A 26790-nucleotide genomic window follows, 5' to 3' on the forward strand; every position below is an offset into this window, starting at 1 on the left:
GGAGAACAAGAACCCTTTGTGGTATGGTTGTCTGCTGTTGGTGACGGTATAGTTATCTTCAGGATTGGAGGCCAGAACTCCAGTCTGCAATTTTTTGAACATCCTTTGGGCTTGTTCAGCTCCCTCTACTGCAGGGTTTCCTAATCTCATTGCACTTGACATCTGGTTTTGAACAGTTCTTTGCTGTGGGGTAAGAGTTCCTGTGCATTGTAAGGAGTTCAGCAGATTCCTAGCCTCTACCCACAGTATGTCTCTGTGACCCACTCCCTACCCCTTCAGTTTTGACAACCAAAACTGCCTCTACATAGTGCTGCATGTCCACTGGAGGGCAAAAAAACAACCTGAGTTGGCAACCTGTCAGGCAGTGAAATGCTTAGCCTGGGAACAGGTAAAGAATCAAAAGACAAGGATACAGAGGCTGAAGCTGACTGAAAAATGTCCACTGGGTCTGGTGTTTACTTTGGATCGTCAAGAAAATTCAGGGTGGTGTGAAACTAAAGTGCCAGGATTGAGGAGTGAGGGGAACTTCTACACCAATAATTTCCAACCTTCCTAATGCTGCAACCCTTTAATACAGTTCCTCATGTTGTACTGACCCCCAACCATAACATTACTTTCATTGCTACTTCCTAACTGTAATTTTGCTACTCTTATGAGTCGTAATGTAAATATTTGTGTTTTCCAATAGTCTTAGGTTACCCCTGGGAAAGGGTTGTTTGACCTCTACCCCTAAAGGGGCCGAAACCCCCAGTTTGAGAGCCAATTCTGTCCAAGGACTCTAGGCTATGAAAGGAAGAAGTCAAGTGAGATACAAGGTTAAGAGAGGGCTATTCTGTCACTTAGTACATGCTTGGGAAAAGGTATCTGGGTGAGATATCTGATAAGCATGTCAACTCTAATAAGGGCAGTACTTTTGCAGAGATTTCCTGAAGTAAAACAATCCATCCTGCAGGAAAGCTCCTTAAGACTGAGATGTTCTAAAGAAAGACACATTAGTAGAAACGTGGGTCGTTAAGGCAGTAACAGAGAAAGCTTTAAACCCAAGAAGAGAAAAAATGATCTTGTGTACTGGATAGCTGTGTGGGAGGTGTAGCCAATGGTATTAAAAGAAAAACAGTACTATGAAAGGGATCATTTTGTTTTGTGTAAAATAAAAAACTTAAGGTTCTTAGGTATATATACGTGTGTTATATAGAAATATGTTACGAACTTTTCATTTTGTATCCAGAAAACTTACATTTCAATATTAATTGAAATGGTGTGGAAAGACATTCAGCAAACAAGGTTATCAGCAGGGAACAGAAGGCAGTGTGGTATGGGATATAAGAGGACAGGGAAGTTTGAGTAAAAGGATTTTCTTTCTTTATGTACCTATGTTTTGAAAGTAGTAAGATGTTCACAAAAATAAAGAAAATTAATTTACCCACTGGAGTTTGGAAAGGCTGTTTCTTACTCAGGGATGGGAGGGGAAAAAAGGACAGCAGACACTGGTATCTGTGGCAAAGGGGTGGGGGATTCCGGGAGGGAGATGGAGGGAAAGGGAGAGGGGGAGGGAGGGAAGGAAGAAGAGGGGGAGAAAAGGAGGGAGAGGGAAAGTAGGAGAGAGGGGGAAGGAGGGGGCAATGCACCTGCAGATAAGTGAGGACAGAAGTCCAGGGCAGTGAGAGGCCATTATTAGAACACCTTAGGAATAAATGAAGCACAAAGTAGGACATGGATGGAAAGAAAAGGATCATCAAGCTGCATGGACTAGCATAAGACCAAACTGAAAGGAAACTTAGACAATACGAGTCTGGTAGGAAAATGGATTCCTCTTCTGAGACTCAAGAAAGGCACCTAATACAAAATTTACAAGTACTCCAACCTACCACACTCTCATTGTAGTAGAAACACCACATCTAAAGGAGAAAAGGCAGGAGGGATGAATGGAGTTCTTAGAGTGGACCATTTTTACCCATTTGGGGCTTGTAGTGCTCTTCCACTGTGCATAGATAAGCTGAGTCCTAGCTATATTTTGTTTTCAGGTCCAATCTGCTGGAACTGTAATGTCTGGTAACCCAGTCTTATCTTTAATGCCTTAAGAGTTTAAAGCAAACCAACTTACTTCAGGTCTTTGATTTTACAGTATGGACTACACAGTGCTTGACAGAACCGGTGTAGCTGGAACACTAGCAAATTGTGCAACTGGAAGGACCTAAAAGAGATGAAAAAGCAATAATAATTTTAAAAGCTTGTTTGAAGCGTTTTTTTATACATTATGCAAGTTTTAATTTACCTCTTAAAATTTACTTCATCTGTTGGGCGGCAGTGGCACACGCCTTTAATCCCAGCACTTGGGAAGCAGAGCCAGGCGGATCTCTGAGTTCGAGGCCAGCCTGGTCTACAGAGAAAGATCCAGGACAGGCACCAAAACTACATACAGAAACCCTGGCTCAAAAAGACAAACAAAACAAAAAAAAATAACTTCTGTGGGATGTGCTGTATGTTGTGAATATATGTTGCTATGATTGATTGATAAACAAAACGCTGATTGACCAGTAGCCAGGCAGAAAGGATAGTGTAAGCAGGACAAGGAGAGAGGAGAATGCTGGGTGGAAGAAGGCTGAGTCAGGAGACGCTGCCAGCTGCCCCGGGGAGAAGCATGATGTAAGATACCTGTAAGCCATGAGCCATGTGGCAAGGTATAGATTTATAGAAATGGGTTAATTTAAGATAAAAGAACAGATAACAAGAAGCCTGCCACAGCCATACAGTTTATAAGTAATATAAGTCTCTGTGTGTTTACTTGGGGGACGTGAATGGAAGAGATTTGTCCCTACTGCCAGCAGGTCAGGACACAGGAAAACTTCAGCTACAATTTACTTCATCTTGCATATAAGGAAATTAAAGACAAATAAAGAGAAAAAAGGTTAGAATAATTTGGTCAACGTGCCTCCCACAGAGCCATGCTGTAGCAGAAATCTTAAAAGTTCTTATTGATAAAATCAAACCCGGAGCCAGGTATTGGGGTGAACTGGAAGATCAGAGAACAAGGCACAGCTAACCTCACCTGGTCACCTTCTCAGCTGGTCTTGTTTCCTCAGACTGGAAGCTTCTGTGTCCTCATCCCAATGGCTCTCAGCTGAACTGCTGCTCGAAAGCCTGAAGCTTAACCAGCCAAATGCTGCTAGTTTCTGGTCCTCACGCCCTATATACCTTTCTGCTTTCTACCATCACTCCCTAGGATTAAAGGCTTACTTTCTGGGATTAAAGGCATGAGTCACCATGCCTGGCTGTTTCTAATGTGGCCTTGAACTCACAGAGATCCCAGATGGATTTCTGCCTCTGGAATGCTAGGATTAAAGGCATGTGCTATCACTGCCTAACTAGTGGCTTTTCTGTTCTCCGACCCTAGATAAGTTTGTTAAGGTATACAATATTTTGGGGAACACAATACCACCACACCATGCTGATCTGGGAGGCTGGTGTTGCCACCTGGAGCCACTGAGATGTCCAGGCACAGGCTACTGCCTAGGGCCATGTCTGAGTCTGTGGCCCGGTGGCTGTAGAGTAAAAGGGCCTGCCAAAGAAACCCACCCTGGCCCTGAGGGCATAAGAGCAGGAGAGCTGACCCTGCTCCACCTACCCCACCCCCCATTCACCCTACAGCAATGAGGAGAGAGGGCCCTGCACCTTCTCTGGGCATAACAGTAGAGCTAGCCCTGGTGATGTTGAGTATGGGGGACCCAGATCTGAGGAGAGCAGGAAAACTGGTCCCACCCCTTGTTGTAGGCTGCTTTGGATGAGCTAACTGAAGCAGTGCTGGAGAGCGTGCCCGGGTAACACTGGAAGGAAAGCTGGCAGGCTGACTAACTCAGCTACCACCCAGGCCCAGAACCAGGAACAACATCCATTGAAATCTATGAACCATTGGAGCATGTGAAGGGGACAAACCTACAGATCCAAAACAGCAGGTTCTCCATGAAGAGTCCCAGTGAGAGTCCATTACTGGTGGCATAGCAGAAGCCAGAGGCCTAGAGCCAGACCGATCACTCACAGTAATGAACACTTACAAGTAAAGATGAATGGATTAAAAGGTAAATTGTGTGACTCAATGGGCCACACTGCAACTTTCACGATGAGATTCTCCATTTTGTTTTGCTTTTTTTTTTTTTTTTTGGTTTCTGAATTTTCTTTTAAATTTGGTTTTGATTGGGGGGAAATGTTGTAAGGGCAGAGGGCAGAAGTGAAGGAGATAAGCAGGATCAGAATGCATGATGTGAAATTCACAAAGAAGCAATAAAAGTTTAAAAAAATGGATTAAGGTCATGTAGGTTGGTTTAACCAGGTCTGACTCCAAGGTTATACTATGTGCCAGAAACCAAAGTGAGCACGGATTAACTCAATGAGAAGTATTGTAATCACTATTGTACTGGGAGATTAAGTGACTTTTCCAAACAACCTTTACTGGATAACATTTGAAAAACACTTTTGTATGTGATGTATGTATATGTATGTGGTATGTGTGTGCATATGCATGTGCACATGATCCTGTGTAGGAGGCACACATGCACATAAGTATCCATGCATGTGGAGACTAGAGATCAGTATCGACTATCTTCGTCTATTGCTCTAGATCTTATTGCTTAAAGATTTTTATTTTGTGTGTATGGGTGTTTGTCTTCATATGTATGTCTGTGCACATGTGTGCAGCGCCTGAAATGGCCAGAAGGTGGCAACAGATCTTCTGGGTCTGAACTTACAAAGGGTTGTGAGCCTCCATGAGGGTGCTTAGAATTAAACCTGGGTCCTCTGCTGGGGATGTCTTTCTGGATGCTGTGAATGTGTTGCTCTGATTTGATTGATAAATAAAATGCTGACTGGCCAGTAGCCAGGCAGGAAGAACAGTATAGGTGGGATAAACAGGAGAATTCGGGGAAATGGAAGGTTGAGTCAGGAGACACTGCCAGCTGCCACCATGAGAAGCAAGATGTGAAGGCAAAATTGAAAAAAGGTACCAAGCCACATAGCTAAACATAAATAAGAATTATGGGTTAATTTAGGATATAAGAACTAGATAGCAAGAAGCCTGCCACAGCCATACAGCTTATAAGTAATGTAAGTCTCTTGTGTATTTATTTGCATCTGAGCAGCTGAGGGCCCAAGCAGGACTGGAGAAAACTCCAGCTACTAATGGTACCCAAATGTTTATTTTTATTTAAAACAGGTTGATTATAAATCCAATCTCTTTCTAAAGAAAAGGAAGTAGTATAGATATAATAGGATGAAAGGGTAGATTATTGAACCTACTTTTAAAGAGCAACAACTTATTTAAAATGTTTTACATTGCTATGGATTTTAGTTTATTGATACAAGTTTAAACTTAACTTTGTTATACAGTATATTTCTACTCTTGTTTGAGGTATTATGTTTATATAACTCATTTAGATTGCAATGGATAATTAAGAAATACAGATTAATAATTAGTCTTCTGTGTTAGTCAAACTTATAGCCATGTTAGTTAAGTTTTCTAGTTATACCTAGATATAATTCAATTAGGTAGGTAATCTTCAAACACTTCAAAGACCTACAGAATATGATATTTAAAATGTTTTAAAAATTTAGACTTTCTGGACGGTGAGACATGTCTGCTCCTGGCAACACCAATTTACTTCAGAGAGGAGGATGGACATTGAAGACACTCTATATAGAGTTTATCTTCTTCTCAGCAAAAATAGGCATTTGGGCAAGAAATTGTTCTTGCCTGGACTGCTTGATTGACTGGACATGCAGGACCCATAGGAAGGTGACCACTGAACTTTTGCTTGGCAAAATGGTCCTTCAGATTCCTGCTTCACAGAGGAAACTCCCAGACATTCTATAGGACACAGAGAAGTGACTGAGAGACTCTAGGCCTGCGGGCTGAAGACAGATGTCCAAACTTTAGAGAGGAACTTTGGATGATTGTTCAGGCTGCCAGCTGTCTCTGTCTACTCTTGCAAGACTCCCAAAAGTTGCTTGCATCCTTCTCCCATTTCTCAGGTAATATTATATCCTTCTGAGGTCTTTGATGTAGTTAAAGACTAGATAGTTATAATTTCCTTAGTTATGATTAAAAAATAAGTTAGATATAAAACCTTAGACTCACAAATATAGGATAGATAGGATATCTTCTTTAATTTTGCCAAATACAAATAGACTAGCTATTATAACTATAATTCTTGCTTGATAGTTGTTTTGTTATATGTAATTTTACTATGTTAAAGTTAAACCTTCCTTTGTGGAAAAAAAAAAGAAAAGGGGAAATGCTGTGGATGATTGATTGATAAATAAAATGCTAATTGGCTGGTAGCCAGACAGAAAGTATAGGCAGGAAAAAGAGAGGATAATTCTTTCAACAGGAGGGCTGAGGAAGTGGGATGCTGCCAGCTTCCACAGGGAGAAGCATGATGTAAGTTACTGGTGAGGCACGGAGGCAAAGTATAGATTTATAGAAATGTGTTAATTTAAGATATAAGAACAGATAACAAGAAGCCTGCCATGGCCATACAGTTTATAAGTAATATAAGTCTGTGTGTTTATTTGGGGATCGCAAGTGGAAGAGATTTGTCTCGACTGCCAGCAGGCCAGGACATAGGAAAACTTCAGCTACAAAGGAGGGTGGGTGTGGGAGCCCACAAAGGTTTCTCTCCTCTATATATTTCTATCTAAATTTCTTATCCCTCACTCCTCAAGAGTACCCTGGGTAGAAAAAGTGAGGGCTGGTCTCCCACAGATGGTGCCTGAACAGGGACCCAGGGACATAGCGAAAGGGGTGTAAGGTACTCTGATAAAGAACTGACAAAGGTGATAATATTTTATTCTCAGGAGTAAAAGTGAAAGTTGTTGAAAGATGTCCGAGTAAGGCTGCAACATAGATTTCTCTCTATTAAGGTTTCTTTCTTTTTCTCTCTTAAATTCTATCTGTAAAAATTAAGGGAAAAAAATGTAAGGTAGAGTAGGAATACAGTGTAGAAAAAAACATAGGATAAGAAGACAAAAATATAAATTAGAATGCAAGAATATACAATAAGAAAAAAATTAGGATAAGCAACAAGACAGAGACACTATATCCTTGATTTCCAACTATGGGACTGTGAATGCAAACTCTCTGAAAAATCAGAAAAAAAAATCGATCAAAGAGGAGAAAAAATGGGAAGAAAATGATTCCTATGGAAGCTTTTGGCCTGGGGACAGCTAAAATGCTAAGTCCAAGTGGCAAAGGAAAGAAATTTTCCCTGGGGTAGACGTGAGAAAGACAAAACCCTCTGCTCTGCCAGCAGTGCCTGAGAAAACTTGTACAACACCATTCAAACAGGGTCTGTTTTCACTTGGCAATGAAGTCGGAAGTTTAGAAAATATAAGTCTTGGGAAAACTTGGTGGTCTTTCTCAAAAAATGAAAGCTTTCTTGGGAAAAACTTAATCTCTTTCTCTCTAAAAAGCTAAAAAGCCTTTCAGGTCTTTGCTTCACAGAAATTTTTTTTTCTTTCTGTAAAAGCAAAAATTAGGTTCACCTGGAGATAATATCAGTATGGGAAAATCACCTGTAATAGCTTTAGAAACAAGCGTTTAGGCAGAGAGTTGCTGAGAGCAGGGCAGCTTGAGGAAGCTGCTGGCATGGAAGAAGCAGTGAAGTCAAGCCTTGGCTGTAGTGTCAGGGACTCTGTCTTGGGGAGAAGCCAAGCCAGGACATGATGGAGAACTGTTTGGGAGGGAAAATCTCTGAAAAGACTTTTTCTTAACTTTCTTTCACTAACCTGGTAAAGTGGAAAGCAAGCCCCTAGGGTTTATTGCTTCTGACAAAAACAAGACACTAGTCTGAGTGCATGCAGACAAGCATGATCCGCTTTGGGAACAGTAGCAAGTGAAAGATCTAATTTGAGAGGTACACCTGTTAAATGGTAACACAGGCATTCCAAATCAAGCTTAGGGAAGAAAAAGTAATTCCCCATTGTAAAAACAAAAACAAAAGCAAAAAAAATTCGTAAAGGGAAACAGAAGTGTGGTGTACCCAAAAGTCATTATGGGAAATGTAGTTTGTAAGGTCATTTGTAACAGCAGGACAATATAGAAAAAGGCACTATGGGAAATGTGTTTTTCTGCTCAAAATGGCAGTACTGCACCCAAAAACCTGATTTTCAGCTGAAAGTTATGTTACTTTTCCAAGAACTGTTAGAAATTTTAGCTTTACTTCCCGAAAACTAAGAACAGACAAACAGCTTGCCTCTCAGGAGATAGTTAAAATGCTAAAAAAAAAAAAAAAAAAAAAAAAAAAAAAAAAAAAAAAAAAAACCACAACCCTTTAGAAAACAAAGGAAAATGGTCCTTACACTGGGAGATGGCTTCAGGTGTGAAAAAGAGCTTGTGGGCTTGAGTTGGACTTAAGATTCAAGAAAGAAACATTGACATCATTAAAAAACACTCATGGTAAACTTAAAAGGCAACTTCAAAAATTAAGAAGAGAGAATCTTACCCCATTTTACACTCAGTCATGTCTAAAAACCACTATTTTACCCTCAGTTAAACTTGGAGCCACACCACTTTTGTCCGACTAGTGGAAAATCAATGCAGGCTTGAGATAGTGCCTAAGAACTGTGCAGGAAGTTTTTTCTAAGAGCTTTAGGGCAGCTCAATACAGTAGTTTCACCCTCACTCTGAGGTGATGCTTCTGCTGTAACTGAGTGAAGTCAATGGCATTTGTTTGAATTGTGGCACTCGGGGTAGCTGCAATAAGTTTGGGTAAAGGGACAGGCCCTAGCTAATAAACTATCTATCGCTGGGCACATTCTGCTGGTTCTGGAACAGCTGAGAGCTTAGCAGGAAAGGTGTTGCAACTCTATAACAATAGCAACTCTGAGAGCCATTACCAAGTTAGGCACTTATCTCCCCCTGTCAAGGGAACTTTAAGGAGGTTATCAAAACTGACTATGATTTGACTGACTATTAACTCTGAACTTTATTATAAACTCTGAGTGTTAGGAATGATTTGGGAACGTCCTGTGTTGTTAAATGTTAAGAAATCTCTTCTAAATTTTAGGCAAGGAATCTCTTCTAGATGCTTGCTAGTGTAAGTTAGTTCTGTTAAGAGATTCTTTCTAATAGTTTTATAGGGTTTCCTCTTAAATATAAGTTTGGTCAATAGTTCTTCTAAGAAATCTCTTCTACGTATGTAAGAAGTATAAATAAGTAAGCTTGTAAACAGTTGTAAATATGTATAGTAATAACAGTAGTCTTTAGAGAGTTTGCTTTTGAATGTAAGTTTATAAGAAGTGTAAATACACATAGTAAATAGCCATGTTAGTTATAAATATGTATAGTATAGTCATGCTAGTTGTAAATACATAATGTTTATACTAGAATTATGTTGATATTAATGATCCAGAGTTTGGTAAAAGCTAAGGGAATGTTTAAGTTTGAAGTAGTTTATCTGATGTGGTTTGCCTCAAGAGTTTATTGACTTAAAAATAGGGCTTGGCACAGCTAAGGCTGTTATAGACATCTTAAGACCCATTCCAAAAAGGATATGCCATCTTTATCATCCTTTTCTCCTGTACTGGGAGGTGTGGCAGCTATAGAGATCACTGTGGAGGTTGTAAGCTCAGTAGAAACGTGGGCCAGAGCTAAATTAAGATCAGTACTTCCTCCTGCCAGAGGCAGAGAGCCAGAGATGGGCAACTTTCTCCTGATGGCTTGCAACCTAAGACAGAGTATGCTGGATGGAAAGCATTTATCTATGACAGATAATGGAAGTAATAATCAGAGAGAATGACCTAAGACAGATCTCAGTCTGAGAGGCCCTTTAAAAAATTAAGAGGAGGGACCTGTGGGAGCCCACAAAGGTTTCCTAGTGAGATTTGAGCTTGCTTTACACAGCAGGGTTGCATTCGGTGATGGCTTGACCAGGTATTTGGAATGTTCTGCATTTGGCTGTTCTAGGGGGAGGTCTTTTTCTTCACCCCTTGGCATTCCTTTAAAAGCCCGTTAACAGAGACAGAAGGGGCTGGTGGATTTTGACCCAGGCCCTCCTGAGGCTATCCTTTGTTCCTATCTGTGTCTCTCTATATATTTCTAGCTAAATCTCTTATCCCTCACTCCTCAAGAGTACCCTGGGGGGAGTGGGGACTGCTCTCACACAGGTAGGTAAAGGGACTAAGCTTGATCAAGGATGGGCAGTTGCCTCTCCTGAGTAAATTATGTACATTTCTCTTCTGGTCCCAGAAATTGTTCACCAAGTGTAGGCACAGCCAAGGAGGTGGGCAACTATTACTTCATTGGCCTTAGTTCAGACTTAGAAGCTAAAGCCAGCCCTACCAAGTTCATCAGAGGTGAGGAAAATGCACAGAGGCCTTATGAGAAGTGCCCCATAATGAGGCAGCCAGATAATTGACACAAATGGATTTTAAAATTTCATGTTGTATTAGACCTTGAAAACTGTATACTATAGTGTCTTCTCAGTTGTTGTTATGTCAAGTTTTATGTCACAAGCTAAAGTCATCTGTGAGGAGGGCACCTCAATTGAGAAAATGCTTCATGCCTCCATAAGATCAGGCTCTAAACAAACCTTAGGGCATTTTCTTAATTAGTGATTGATGTAGAAGTGCCCAGCCTGTTGTGGATGGGGCCATCCCTGGGCTGGTAGTCCTGGGTTCTATAAGAAAGCAAGCTGAGCAAGCAATGGGAAGGAAGCCAGTAAGCAGCACTCCTCTATGGCATCTGTATCAACTCCTACCTCCAGGTTCCTGCCCTGTATTTAAGTTCCTACCCTGATTCCCTTCAATGATGAAAATTGAAATATTAGCAAAATAAACCCTTTCCTCCCCAAATTGCTTTCAGTCATGGAACTTCATTACAGCAATAGTAACCCTAAGTTGGTTGTAAACTGCAGTCACTAATACTTGCTTAGAACAGATCACAGTGGACTTTCACAGTGTTTCACAAAGTGTCTCTATAACCTCACTATTCATTTTGGGATGTTAGTTCAGGGCTTTATGTTGTTGTCCTGCTCATGTTCTATAAAAAAAATGTTTTGTTAGATACAGATAGCATAATGGTATAAACCCTTTAGTATTTTTGCAAAATTGGACACCCATTTGAGAGACATAAGAATGCACCTGAAAGAGAAAGAATAGACACTCAGTTCACAAAGGGTATAAGGATCAGGCACATCTGTGAAATATTGGGGAGCTTTATGGCTGTGTAAGGCACAGCTGATACCCAAAAGGTGACTGAAAATGTTCTGCAATAGCCTGGGCCTATAACTGCTACAAATAAGGATATCTTATGAGAGTGGTAATACATGTGCCATAAAAGCCACAAAATTGTTGAGAATCCCCTAGGATTTGTTGGCCTCAAACACCCTAGAGGCACCTAAAACAATAAAGTATTGCAACTGCTTTTGGTTGCATTCAAGAACTATATGGTAAGATTATTAATAAAGATGGTATATTGCTGTGGAATAATCCTTTTGTATACTGCGAATATGTATTACTTTCATTGGTTAATAAAGAGCTGACTGGCCAATAGCTAGGCAGGAAAAGTTTAGGCAAGACTTGTAGACAAAGGAGCTCAGGGCAGAAGAGGGCAGAGTCGTCAGCTAGACACAGAAAGAAGATGAACATGCTGTACTAAAAAAAGGTACTGCCACATGATGGAGCATGGGTATGAAATATGGGTTAATTTAAGTTGTAAGAGCAAGTTAGTGACAACCCTAAGCTATCAACCAAGCATTTATAATTAATATTAAGTCTCTATATGGTTATTTGAGGGTAGGCTGGCAGGACAAAAAAGTATGCCAACAGCAAATGGTTTTGGTTGCAAGACTTGAAGAAACAAAGCTAGGACTAGGGGGGAAGTGTCCCCTCACTGAAGACTACCTCTTGTAGTGACAGAAGGTACTACTAAGGTTGCCTACAAGAATTACAGCCCAAAGTTCTACCAATGATTAGCCATGCTTCATGATGGAAGTGCCAGGTAAGATGTGTCAGCTAGTGCAATAGTGGCACAAACAGTTATACAGCTAGCTCTCTGGTTAGACTTATGCCTGTTACACAGAGGGAAATTCACATCTAGAACTGGGAACTTAAGATAGAAACCTGGGAGCCGGGCGGTGGTGGCGCACACCTTTAATCCCAGCACTCAGGAAGCAGAGGCAGGCGGATCTCTGTGAGTTCGAGGCCAGCCTGGGCAACCAAGTGAGTTCCAGGAAAGGCGCAAAGCTACACAGAGAAACCCTGTCTCGAAAAACCAAAAAAAAAAAAGATAGAAACCTGGGGTCCCAGAAGTCATAGGTCCCAGTAGAGAAACAATTGCTATTGCTTTGGTAAATAAATTATATAATAGCTAAGGGGCTTCCCCAACATTTGCATCTATAACCATAGGTTATTACTGATATCATTGTTTGTCTGAAATACTTTTCTATTTTCCCTTTTCTTCCTGTTCCTCACTAGTGTTTTGCAGCAGAAAACAAAACAAAATGAAAAGCCACTGAGACCACTGACCAAGCTCTGGAAATGGCAGGGTAAATAAGAGGACACAATGGTTCAATATCCTACTAGAATTAGAGGAGGCTAGTCAGACTTTTAAGTACCCCCCCTCCAAGGCTCAGAGACAATGGTAGAAAAGGGCCACAAAGAATTTAAGAGTCTGAGAAAGAGGAAGGGGGTAGTGTAGCAATTTCCTCTGAGATATAACATTCCATCCTGCAGAGAAGCTCCTTAAGACTTATTAAGATTCAGAGAATCCATTTGTGTTTGCTAAATTCAGAGAAAACATTACAGTATCTATCCTAATTTTGTGAGTTCAAGGTTTTATACCGAATTCACTTTCTTTTCTAACTTGTATTACCAACCCAAATCCTTTTATGTCTCTCAACCTTATACACTTTATACCTCTTTTGTGAGTTTCTTTTCTGAATTGGGTAACAAGGAAAACTGTAACTATCAAGTCTTCAACTCCATCAGAGACCCAAGTATGGACTGGACATTGTGAATGTAATTCTTACCTGATATTTGTTCTTATTGTATATAGTTTTACTATGTTAGAGTTAAAACCTTCCCTTTTATTTAGACAAAAAGGGGGAAATGTTGTATGATAGTTTGATTGCATCCTGAAAATGAAGTTTGTTTTGAATAAAACAAAAGCATTCTATTACTATTTTAAAAAGAGATTCAGAAAGTTAACAACTCAAAAGCTACAAGAAGTCCCTGGAATTGACTAGATGTACTTTGTTCCTTCCTTCTCTGTGCTTCTATTAACAGTATGGGCTGCTAAGAGAAAATCTCAGACCAGCCAAGCTGCCTGGAGAGGCTCAAACCAACTGAGCAGCCCAGAAAAGACACTCTCCTACACCCATTGAGCTGCCTGCAAGTTGTACAGTGTGCTCCAGATTTCCAGCTTGTGTGAGCTGTCACCTATGCTAGGGAAGACTTTGGTGGTTCAGCTGTCTTTCAGTCATTTCTGTTCTTATAATTAACTCCTCACCCATATTCCTATATGGAACCCCAATAAAACCAAGTTGCAACTTGGTGGTATCCTTAACCTTGGTCTGTCTTTGCTTTCCTATCTGCAGTGAATAGACATTTATCCATGTCTTCCCAGTAATAATGTCACACAACAGTACTCCATATAAAAGCTGGCTTTCTGGAAACTCTGAATGAGTAAGAAACTCCTTTTATTTTCATCAGTGTTTTATACTACTCAAATGTATTAGATAATTGTTTCACTTTGTAATATGCCATTCACTTAAAGCTGCAATTCAAACTGACCTTGTAACCAAGACCTTTCATAACTCAGAATCCATTTAAACTCATCTGACCCTTTCCCCTCTAGGTCCAAACAAAAATTCTTACTGTACTCCCTTCTTCCCTTTCCCCATTTTCCTCATGTATACCTCATATTCCATTTCCAAGTCCATACTATTGCCCACTGAGAAGCTATCACTGTAAGACAAGGTTAGTTTCACACACACCTCATGCAGAACCTTCTCATTCTCCTCTATTTTTCATTGTTCCCAGCCCCATTACAAAGGGAAATTTGTTGCAATGTATCTTAACTCATATATTGAGAACAGACAGGTATAAACCACCTATCTCTTAAAGATCCTCAATGCCTGTTAACATATGAAATGCTTCTTCCAATACAAACAAATTTGTTTAACTTGCTTAAAACACTTTCTGCTCTTCCCCCCCACATACACACACATTTTAATGAGACATGTCAAAAATAATGAGCAATATATTAAAAAAATAAATGCAAAATTAAGATGGCTACAGGTTTGTTCTCAGGAGGTCCAGGAATAGATCAATGTTCCCCTGTGCTGCTTCAGATGCTATTCTGAGTTTACAAAAGGCTGGTCAGCTAGAATTCTCTCCTGGGGTGCCAAAGGCACCAAGAGAATACACACAGTTCCATAAATCACAGCAGACATCTCCTCCACACTCTTATTGCTCAGCAGTACCCCAAGGGCTCAAAGGCCTGCAAAGCCTTCCAAATTGACACTGCCTGTCATACCACGGTGTAATAGCCCAAATGGCGTAACAGAACCAGAAATGGCTGAGCAGGACTCTGAAAGACAAACCAAGAACCAAATGGCAATTGCTATCAATGGCTCAAAAAGAACATATACAGCTCAAAGTGTCACTGAACTCAGGCTACCCCTACAAGCAATGCTCTGCCACTATCCTAGATAAGCAAATTCAAAGCACTGAATTAATTGTGAGAAGCCACAGACCAGCAGGAAAGCAAACTGGGAGGTGTGCTGACTGGAGAAAGCTCACCAAGAGTTGGGCTTCCTCAAGAATCTGGAACATAATCCAAATTCTCATCTCCTTCACAAAGCAGAGTGTAGAAGATGGGGATGTCTTAGGGATAAAGTGACTCAAGCAACTGTAAGGGACTCTTCAAACTTTCCTCCCTACCTGAGGTTAGCTTGATGACAAAATGAATCTTCTCTCCCAGCCATGACTTCCCTAATTGTCATCAGACTTGTTAGGGTCATAGTCCCTAATAACCAGCATTGGGCACTCAACCTCAACAGGCCAATTAAAAAGACAAATTCACAGTGGAAAGCAGAAAAAGGAGATTTGATCAGTGTGGTCACATTGGGAAGGGGAACAAAGAGGTCCAGTGACCCTCCCTCCCTAGTCTATCTTTGGGATCCTGACTTGACACTTTCTGCTCGTAAAGAAAATAGAACTTGTTTTCCTCACAGTAAAGCTAGTCAATCACTGGGAACAAGTACTACATATAATTCCACTTGCAGAAGGCTAATGTCAATAAGGCTTCATAAATAATTTGGGGTTTCCAATATTTTACAATAACTCAACTTTGCCATCTTGGCCTAAAAGCAGCCATGTAAATGGATAGTTGTTTTCCAGTAACATTTTACGTAAAACTAGGCACCTGGCTAGATTTGTTTGGTCCACTGGCTGTAGTAGGTGAGCACCACTTAAGATAATTTCTAGAGAAAACTGTTTTTTTCTAGCCATAAAAAATATCTCTTGTGGCTCTTGATGACTAGCATCAGTGATTCTTCCGACACTTGAATATCTAGTTGAATATATTCTGTATAATATAGAAACCCTATTTGTTAAAAATTTGAGCTTCATAGATAGTACTGCTAATCAAAAATTATTACTCTAGTAAATATGAAATAAAATGGGAGAAGGGTGGAACGAGGTAGTAGAGGGCTCCCAGGAGACACTAATCACATAATAGAAAAAAAAGAGTAAAATCAAAATATCATTTTGCTTATAAGGTCCTTCACAGAAGATTAAACAAGAAAACTTGAAGCATCTTTAAGAGGAAGAGTTGGGGTAACTAGCATAAATATGCCTTCATACCAAAACATGAAACATGCAGAAATAAAGCCACATTTTTACAGCCCTTCAAGCTAGTCCTTAAGTAGAAATACCACAAATAAATGTGATGTGATGGTTAATATTGTCAATCACCTAAGAAGCAAACCTTTGGGCATATCTGTGAGGAATTTTCTAGAGTGGGTTAATAGATGTGGAGGATATACCCTAAATGTATATGGTACCATTCCAAGGGCTGGGGTCCCAGACTAACTAGGAGAAAATAAATTGAACCATTTAAATTCATTTCTCCCTGTTTCCTAAACACAGATGTGATCAGCTGCTTCAATTCCCTCACCATAATAGACCAGATCCTGAAACTATGATCTCTATAAGCCTTCCCTTCCTCAAGTTGCTTATGAGGTATTTTGTCACAGCAGAGAAAGACAGAGACACTCAAACAGCAAACTGCCACCAGGAAATGGGGCCCTGCTGTGAGAAACCTCAACATATGGTACTTGGACTTTTAGAAATGGTTTATAAAAGAAATGTGGAAAAGTCTAGAACTTTGGGCAACGCCCTCGAAAGCTGTAATACAGCAGAGTTTAATGGGCCATTCTGGTGGACGTTTATAACTCTTTTACTCTGCACTGGGAAAATAGGAAGGTAACCTAAGGGTAAAACTCTGACCCATCTATGGCTCCAACTTGCAAAAGTCTAAATTCATTTAAAAGCCAAGAGCCTCATCTGAGATGGATTCCCTATTCAAACTGAACTTACCTAGGAAGTGTCTTCCCAGGATCAGGCTGTAAGGTACACTGAGTCCATACAACTGTAGTCTAAGAGGACTAATCTACCTCTCACACTATCAGCAGAGGTACTTGTTTCATAGACAAAAGAGATATAAGAGCTAGGGTTCATCCAGGCTTATACAAAGCCTCCAGAAGTCTGTTAAGGCCAAGCAATGTAAGGGAAGGTAAAATTTCCTATGAGGAAGCCATACAAGGTCACTGTTTGAAAACTATAAAGATGAAGCCTGAGCTGCAATAAGCATCATTGGATGTTAGAAATGCCAAGGTCGTGGGACATCGCTAAGGAAAAGTCACAGCCCTGTATGCAGTGAGGCAGCTCAAGAGTGAGGCTATGTGTGCTTCAGGTGGCAGCACGGGAAAGGCTGGGCTACCCAAGCTCTTTCAAGCCCATGTGATTCATTCCATCATGAGCCCCATACGCCTGATATAAAGCTCCAAGAGTTATGTTTTCCCTGCCAGGTTTACATCCTGCTTTGACCCCATTTTTCCTTGCTATATCCCCATATCGCCCTTCTGGAATGGGAATGTTTACTCTGTTCCATTAAGATTGTAAGTATATAACCTGTTTTGCTTCTTTTTTTTTTTTGTTATAGAGGCTCAGAGTTAAATAAAAAACTGCCTGAGTCTCAGAAGAGAATTCTCCACTGACATTTTGAACAATGTTAGAACTTTAAAGACTATGGGGGGCTCTTGGAAATGAACTGAAAGTATTTTGCATTATGGGATGATCCTGAGCCTATGAGGACAAAAAGAGTGGAAGTTTCTAGTTTAAAAGTCCAGGGCTAGGGGTATAGCTCAGTGGCTAAAGTACTTGCCATGCAAGCCTGAGGACTGGACTTGAAACACCCATAACTCATGTGCATGACAGGTGGGTGTGGCAGCCTGCCTGTAATTGCAGCACCTGGAAGGCAGAGCCAGCGGAAGTCAGGAGCAAGCTAGCTAGCTATACTAACCACATCAGTGAGTGTTTGTATGTCAAGGTGACAGGGGATGGTCTCGTGATGGTTAGCACCCATTGCTAATTTGACAGGACCTAGAATCACCTGGGACACAGACCTCTCAGCATGTCTGGAAGGGACCTTCTAGATTAGGATGACTGAGGTGGTGAGGCCCACCCTAAATGTGGGTGCTACTATTCTACAGACTAGTGTCTGGGCTGACTGAAAAGGAGACAGCCGAGCATCTGCACTCATCTCTCCCTGCTTTCTGACTATGGACACTGGGTGACTGCTGCTTTCTGCTCCCAACACTATGCCTTCATTGCCATGATAGACTGTGAGCCAAAATAAACCCTTCCTTTCTTAAGTTGCTTTAGTAGGGCTATTTTGTCTCAGCAATAAGTACACCTATAAAGGTATTTTAGCTCCTGTCCAACATGAAGTAAATCGTAAAAATTCCCCTGACATCCACAGTCAGGAAATAACCATTTTAATTTACATAATTAATATGTTAAGTCAAACTTTTATTGGTGTGCCACGTAACTGAGAAAAATAGCAAAATAAAAGGAAGGATTTCTTGTAGCGCAAGAGTTTCAGAGCCCATAGTTGGCTGGGATCAATTGTTTCTCTGTCTGTACTAAGGAAAAAGCATCATGGTCAGAGACTTTGGTGAAGCACAGATGCTCCACTCATGGCAGCCAGAACAATGAATTTGCCTATGCTAGTGGGCTTCTTCTTTGCTTTAATTCTATACAGACCCCCAGCCCACTGGATAGGTCTTTCTACACTGAGATTAGTTAATCCTCTCTTGAAATGCCCCCAGGAAAGCTCAGAATCATTCTTTACTAATGTCCTAGGTATTTCTCAAGACAGTTAAGTTGAAAACAAATCAAAGAATTTACATTACAATTAATTCAGATATTTTAGGCAGGGGTGTCAAGCTATATACTATATTTGAGGTGACTTTTCTTGCCTTTTGCTTTCCTTTGAACATCAGACTACTACTTGGGGTGAAGTTCCTTCTGAGCCTGCATTAATTACTCTTCTTTGGGCTCTAATCAAATCTCTGACAAGAAGACCCTTCCAGGAGGAAGGGGTTTACTTTGCCTTCTGGTTCAAGGAGATACGGTCCACTGTGGCAGGGCAGGCTGGGCAGTGGGGCTGTGAATTGGCTATTCACGTTGCCCCTGCAATGAAGCAGCACGCAGAAGACAGAAATGAGCCCCAAGGTCCACGCCCACCGAGCCACTTGTTTTTATCAAGACTCTATGTAATAAAGGTTTCACAAAGTTCCAAATCTGCTGTGGAATAATCCTTTTGTACATTATGAAAATGTGTTGCTCTCATTGTTAATAAAAAGCTTACCGGCTAGTAGCTAGGCAGGATTTTCAGGGCAGAGAGAACAGTGGGAAGAAGAAGGGCGGAGTCTGGGGAGTCTCAAGCCAAACCTGGAAGAAACAACATGGGAAGTTCATAGATGAGGTGAAGGAGCCTCGGGGCAGCACAGAGATGAATAGAAATGGGTTCATTTAAGCTCTAAGAGCTAGCTAAACAAATCCTAAGCTATCAGTCAAGCATTTGTAATTACTAATAAGTCTCTGTGTGGTTATGTGGGAGTGACTGCCAGGACACAGAGAAACTCTACCTACACAAACCACCAGCACCAACTAGAGACCAAGTGTTTTGATATATAAGCTCATGGAGGACATTTCACATTCACACTGCAACAGAGCCTAACTTGGTAATGTTGAAGAATAAGGCATTACTGAATGTTATTTCAACAAATTCATACTATAGCCTACATTCAAATACTTGCACATACAGGCAAATGAAGAATGCACAGGGACACACATATCTATATTCCTGGATTTTTCTTTTTTAACTACTACACACCTTTGAAAGCATGGCACACACAGTTAGCAAGAAGACAGGGCAAAATGAGGAATAAAGGTGGATAGAAGAAAGCTGGGTTTACAAAGGGAGATGTTAGAATGTCACTGGCAAGTGAACAGTCTCTTGAGGATAACTGGCCTCTGCTCCCCACAGGAAGCAGCCATAAAAGAGTAGGAAGGCTTCCCTTTATATCTCTCTCTACACCAAATTACTCACCTTTCTCTCCAGACAATAAACTTGAGGTACTAGCAGGTCCCATAGCTTTTCTTTTTCTCAGAGTATTCGTCCAGGAAAATCAAGACCACCACTGTAATCTGAAACAGAGAAAATGACATATTGGCTCTCCACAACTTATGTTTTGTGCCTCTGGTAAAAGAAAATTCTAAGACTATAGATTCAAACACTGTAGTTTAGAGAGTTAAGAAACCAAAATGCAAAGCCAGGCATGGTAGTACATGCCTTCAATCCTTGTGCACGGGATGAAAAGGCAGGCAGATCTCTGTGAATTTGAGGCCAGCCAAGCCTACAAAATGAGACTCTATCCCAAGAAAGAAGGAAGAAAGGGAGGCAGAGAAGGAGGCCTAGGCCTTGGTTTCATTTCTAGCTAGATGTAAGATTCTTCACCTTTTAGGATTATATTATTTCAACATGGCTGAGGCAATGCCAGCCCAAGTTTCATTCTTATCACTTTAAGAACAATGGCTCAGTCTGTTTAGTCAGGGTTCTCTAAAGAAACAGAACTGATATGATTAATATATTCATATATTTAATATATATTTAAGGCATAGTAAAAGTAGATATATTAGTGTGGCTTACAAGCTATGATCTGGCTAGTCAAGCAATGATTGTCTCCCTGATGGAAAAGCCAAGAATCCAGCAGCTGCTCAGTTCATGAGACTAGACATGCCATCAGTCCTGATCTGGTGCTAGAATCCCAGGGAATTCCTAGAGAGCTGCTGGTCTTCAGTCTAGGTTAGAACCCCAAAGAAGTAGGTTCGAACACCAATGAAGGAATGTCTGTCTCAGCAGCAGGACAAAGGAACTTGCCATTGAGAGTGAGGGCAAACAGGCAAAAGGCAAGTTCCCTTCTTCCATGTCCTTTTTTTTTGTGAGCTGCCACCAGATGGCGCAGCCCAGATTTAGAGTGGGTGGCCTTCACAGGTGGGCCCAGCTCCTTGGGTTTTAGTTCATTCCAGATGTAGTCAAGTTGACAAGCAAGATAAGCCTTCACATAGTCCTAGCTACACATTGCTTTCATAGTAGCTTCTAAAACTTAATTTTCTTTGCAAGACAACTTGGTACCTTCTACTATACTTGTTAATGTACTTATATATTGTTTTCTATCATCTTTCCCAGCTAAATTGAACTATTGGGTCCAACTTTTTTGGCTCTGGCCATAAACCTTCCAATTCTGCACACCAAAAAGGTGGTGCTTATTTTCGAAGCAAAGCCAGCTAGTCCACTGGTCCAAGGGAGATTAGAAATACATGAAGCATAGCCATTGTAGCTTGATTGTGGTACTGCCACAAAAAAAAAAAAGCAGAGAGGGACACTCAGTCTGAATCAGAGGTGTCCAAGAGGATACTCCTAACCAGCTAGGTCTCAGCGGGCCTCCAAATCTGTGAGAACAAGCGCTCACTGAACATTCCGAAATGCTGTGGGCTTTGTTAGGCAGCGCTGTGGCAAGAGCCAGCCCTAGCTCCTGCTTGAACAGAAACGCCTCGAGACCAGTTGGATCAGAACAGACACTCGTTTAGCATCTATTGACTAAACTAAACGACTAGCTTTAAAAAGAATGCAGTAATTGGACCACACTTCTGATAACTCTGAATCTTTGATGAGGTTCACCACTATTGTGTTTAAAGCTCACTAGGTGAGTTTAATGCACGGTCAAGGAAGAGAACTGCTGTTGTAGATTTTGTGGGTTTTGCTATGAGAGAATGTATCAAAAAAGCATATAGGTTTTAGAATCCAGCAAATATATTCAAGCTCAACTGTTCCATTTACTAAAATGTGTATGTGGCAACCATGTCATGAATTAATACATTTAAGCCTCAAACTCATCCTTTAATTACAGACAACACAGTACTTTGCTCGTAAGGTTATTATAAAGACTAAATGAGATAATGCCTAAAGTATTAAGCACAGTGTGTGGCACACAGGTTAGGTTCAAAAAAAAATTTTTTTTTTTTTGGTTTTTCTAGACAGGGTTTCTCTGTGTAGCTTTGTGCCTTTCCTGGAACTCACTTGGTAGTTCAGGCTGGCCTCGAACTCACAGAGATCCGCCTGGCTCTGCTTCCCGAGTGCTGGGATTAAAGGCATGCACCACCACTGCCCGGCCAAAAATCTTACCCTATAGCTATTGTTTGTAGTGTATCACACTTACATGAAATATGTCTTTGAACTCAAACTTTAAGTCCTATTTGAACTCTTTCAAGTACTAACACCTTGAGTAAATTAAACTCTCTCAAGACTCCAGGAGCTGGGCAGTGGTGGTGCACATCTTTAATCCCAGCACTCAGGAGACAGAGCCAGGTGGAGCTCTGTGAGTTTGAAGCCAGCCTGGTCTACAGAGTGAGATCCAGGACAGGCACCAAAACTACACAGAGAAACATTGTCTCGAAGGAAAAAAAAAGACTCTGGGAACACATGTATAAAATAATAGCCAGGCATAGTGGCCTATGTCTCTAATTCCAGCACTTGGGAGGCAGAGGCAGGCAGATCTCTGTGAGTTTGAGGCCAGCCCGGTCTACAAAGCAAGTTCCAGGACAGCCAGGACTGTTACACAGAGAAACCCTGCCTCTAAAAAATAATATCTACATAATTAATTTGTTGTGAAGAGTAAATAAAATGGCACTCATGAAACACATAGCATGGGACAGGTACAACACAAATGATAAACTTTAGAGAAGAAAGTATGGTATTTATTATAACATTGGCAAAAAGAGGCTACATCCCATTAAAACTTACACATAACAATTTCATTCCTAGGAAATGGGATGTTTCCAGCAGTTACCTAGCTGGTTAGGTTCAAGTTCTTTTCCAGTCTCCAGGTCTGTCTAATTCCTACTTGAGACAGGATCAACCCTCAAATTACTGCAAAAGCAGTACGTGCCTGCTGGAGAGAGACATCATCTCTTACTTTCTTTCAAAGAAGTCTAAATTATGTCTGTTAATTCAGTTATGCTTATGGCTCTTTATTCTTTAATTCCAGTCCAACCCTTTCTGAGATCCTGACGTACATATTTAAAGGCTTACTCAAGATTTCCATTCACAGATGTTTATACTTCCTTTAGTTGCTATTCATTTATTCCTTAGCAATTTTTCACTGACCTTTTATACTAACAAGGAATCTCAAACAGTCCTTGGAATGAGTATCCCATACTTAAATTTAAAAAAATATATATATTTTATGTGTATAAGTGTTATGCCTATGCATGCATGCCTGGTACATACAGGGTCCAGAACAGGGCATTAGATAGATATCCTCCTGGAACTGGACTCACAGACAGCTGTAAGTTGCCATGTAGGGACAGGGAATCAACCTCAGGGAACAGTCCCCTTAACCGCTTCTTGGCCACCTCTTCAACATATCATCCTTTTTTTTTTTTTTTTTTTTTTTTTTTTTTGGAGACAGGGTTTTTCTGAGTAGCCCTGGCTGGCCTGGAACTCACAGAGATCTGCCTGACTGCCTCTTTCTCCTGAGTGCTGGGATTAAAGGTGTATGCCACTACTGCCCAGCTCCATCCTTAAATTTTTAATCCTGATTGAAGATACTAGAGACAGAGGTTCTGCCCACCCTGCTTCCAAATGCCTAAAGCTCTCTGGTTCCTGACTTTTTTTTTTCCAAAACAGGGTTTCTCTGTTTAGACCTGGTTGTCCTGGAACTTGCCCTGCAGACCACTGTAGGCTGGCCTCAAACTCAGAGATCTGCCTGACTCTGCCTCCTGAATGGGTTCTTGATTTCTGAAGGCCTTGTTTTTTAAGTATCATCATTCTGAATTTGAACAACTCCAGTGTGCTTCCATGTAGTCTGGCTTTTGCTTGCATTATCAAAATCAATTTCTGCTACTTACAATGAAATAATTCTGATTCAAAACATATGCCACAGATTGAATTAAAGTCAAGATACCTCTGGGTAGTTGTGTAGGAAGCATTTATAGCTAGTTACTAATCTACACTAGAATAAAGGCTGTGGAATGGCCAAAATTCCAGGATAGGAAATAATATGTATTTCACCATATCCACAGGAGCATATGGAATCTCTGTACTAAAAGGTCCAAGAAGACAAATTACATATACTACACCATGTCCCTCTGAGCAGTTAATTTATAAAATGGTAAAATGTCATATACAAATTTCTATAGCAACAAGAAATGCGGGCAACTAGAGCACACAGAGTAAGACTAGTATAATCTAGATACCCAAACTGACAAATATAAGGAGATTAGCTAACAGGCTCGCCTCTCTTATGAACCTAAATATACAAGTATAGAACATTGCTATGAAGATTGGATAAGCACAAGAAAAGTTCAAGAAAACATTTTTAATAGCTGGCAATTTGTTTTTTTGTTTTTTGTTGAATTTTTTTGTTTCTTGGTGTGTGTGTGTGTGTGTGTTTGTGTGTGTGTGTGTGTGTGTATGTGTGTTTATGCGCGCGCACGCACGTGTGTGCGCACGCGCGCATTTTAGACAAGGTCTTAGTATGTAGCCCTAGATAGCCTGCAACTCACCACATAGATAAGGCTGGGCTCCAATTCACAGAAATCCACCTGCCTCTGTCTTCCAAGTGCTAGGATTAAAAGCATGTGCTACCACATCTGGCAACATCTGGCAATTTGGATAGGCCGGTTCTCGGCATTCCTAGATCCTTTCTGCTAAATACTAATAAAATGGTCCATATAGATAAACACATATTCAATTAACTGTGAAAATGAAAAGCACCTCCAGACATTTCCAAATGCCCCCTAGTAAAGCAGTTTTTCCTCAGAGTAAGAATCGTGTTATAGGCAATCACATGTACAAACACAGAAATAGAATATGCTAAATAAAATAGTAGTCACATAAATATTATGGTATATTTACAAGAATGCATGCTAGGTCTCTGAGTCATCTAGCCTGTGGGTCCTGGTGCTCCAGGTAGTATCAGAGGTGGGCTTATTCTCCTGGTATAGGTTGTAGGAGGTGGCCACTCCTTCAATCTCTAGCATGACTGGTGGGAAAAAAATATCAATGTAATGCCTAATGATACTCTGCTATACTCATGGATTGGTGCCTGGCCAATTGTCATGACAGAGGCTTCATCTAGCAACTGATGGAAACAGATGTAGACCCACAGCCAAACACTAGGCAGAGCTCAGGAATCCTTCAGAAGAGGGGGAGAAAGGATTGTAGGAGCCAGAGGGGTCAGAGACTCCACAAGAAAAACCACAGAATCAACTAACCTGGGATCCTAGCAGCTCACAGAAACTGAACTGACAACCAGGGAGCCTACATGGGACTGACCTGGGCACTCTGCATATATGTGACAGTTGTGTAGCGTGGTCCTCTTGTGGGACTCCTAACAACGGAAGCAGGGGCTGACTCTGACTCTTTTACTACCTTTTGGGAACCTATTCCTCATACTGGGTCACTTTGCCCAGACGTAATACACAGGGACGTGCTTAGTCTTCCTGAAAACTTGATATGCCATGTTTTGTTGATATCCATGGGAGACATGAACAGAAATGGAGGAGGAGTGGATTGGGGGTGGGATTGGTGGGGGAAAGGTACTGGGAGGAGAGGAGGGAGGGAAACTGTGGCCACTATGTAAAAATAATAAATAAATAAATAAATAAATAAATAAATAAATAAATAAATAAATAAATAAATAAATACATACATACATACATACATACATATATACATACATACATACATACATACATGAGAATGCATCCTGTCCAGAAAGAGTCACCATTGAAGAATCTGTCAGCGTAGAATAGGACACTGACTCCTCATCTGGAAAAGTGGCAACTAAAAGAGTTCAACATAATCCTCTTTCCTACAGGAAGTGTATGGGCTTATCAAATAGGGGACAGATAATTTTTACATAGGAAGACCCTGTCTCAAGAAAAAAGACATGATCTCTACATTGTAGGAGATTCTCAAAAAATTAATAAAAAGATATTTTAAAAAATAATGATCTCTACACATGGAAGTGGAAATATGATGACTATCCACTTTTTTGTTATACAGTAGTTGTGCTTATATGTTTGCATACATTTTTTAGATATGCATGTTGAGTGTGTACATATATGGATAAATATATGCTAATGTACAAGCTGGACTTGTACAATTTAATCTATTTCTGGGATGTATTTTTTTATGATGACTAGATACTTTTACATACTTAAAGAAACAGACAAAGCAAGGCTTGGTGAAATATGCCCATAATCCCAGAACTTAGGAGGCAGAGACAAAAGAGGAGATCAAGACTATCCTGAGTTAAATGAGACCACGTCTCAGAAACACAAACAGGGCCAGCAAAATGGCTGCATGTTTTGTTGTTGTTTTAGATTATAAATACATTTTTCTCTTCCCTTTTCTCCCTCCAAAACCTCCTATATATTCCTCCTTGCTCTCTTAAACTCATGGCCTCTTTTTACTGTTATATGTGCCCATGTATACACACATACATACACACACACACACATACACACACCCATGTACATATATATATATATATACATATATATAATACATATGCTTAAATATAACCTACTCATTCTGTATAATGAATATTTGCTGTGTGAGTCTGATGACCTGTGTTTAATCCTCAGTAACCAAGGTAGAAGGAGGTAACTGACACCTAAAAGTTGTCCTCTGACCTCTACAGGCAAATCATGCTTCATGTGTGCGTGCACACGAGCACACACATACACATAAATTTCTTTTAAATTCATACACAAAAGCAACATTCAAATACAGAGAAGATGGATCATGTTACTCACCTAATCATAACCCTTAAATAGGAACATTTCTAACTGTTACTACAATAGAGCCCAAATCCCTCACCACCTAGCCCTTAGTCACATTACTCTTATATGGCTACAGCAGTACTTCAAATGCTCTACTCCTATGAGACATCTTCTCATTCCTCAAATCCACTATATATCTAGCCCCAGGCCTGTGTACAGGTTTATTTCCATGACCTGGAACACTTCTATCTACTCATGATCCACCTCCATCTATCACAATTCCACATTCAATTCACTTCTCTCTGAGTATCTTTTTTAATGAATTTTGTTTTATTAACACACAATGCATTTCATTGTATTCTCATACACATATAT

The 26790-nt window shown here is 40.4% G+C and overlaps 1 long non-coding RNA gene across 1 annotated transcript in view; it reads right to left on the reverse strand.

The window, feature by feature from the left end:
- Nucleotides 1–26790, reverse strand: part of LOC143271025 (uncharacterized) — a 74801-nt gene that overhangs the window by 40362 nt on the left and 7649 nt on the right. Inside the window, exons 3-5 of the long non-coding RNA XR_013048288.1 lie at nt 19673–19770; nt 18929–19011; nt 2105–2194 (exon numbers count right to left, since the gene is read on the reverse strand). This is a non-coding gene — a long non-coding RNA (uncharacterized LOC143271025). The remainder of the gene's footprint in view (nt 1–2104; nt 2195–18928; nt 19012–19672; nt 19771–26790) is intronic.

Source organism: Peromyscus maniculatus, chromosome X, assembly GCF_049852395.1.
Source record: "Peromyscus maniculatus bairdii isolate BWxNUB_F1_BW_parent chromosome X, HU_Pman_BW_mat_3.1, whole genome shotgun sequence".
NCBI classification, from domain to species: domain Eukaryota; kingdom Metazoa; phylum Chordata; class Mammalia; order Rodentia; family Cricetidae; genus Peromyscus; species Peromyscus maniculatus.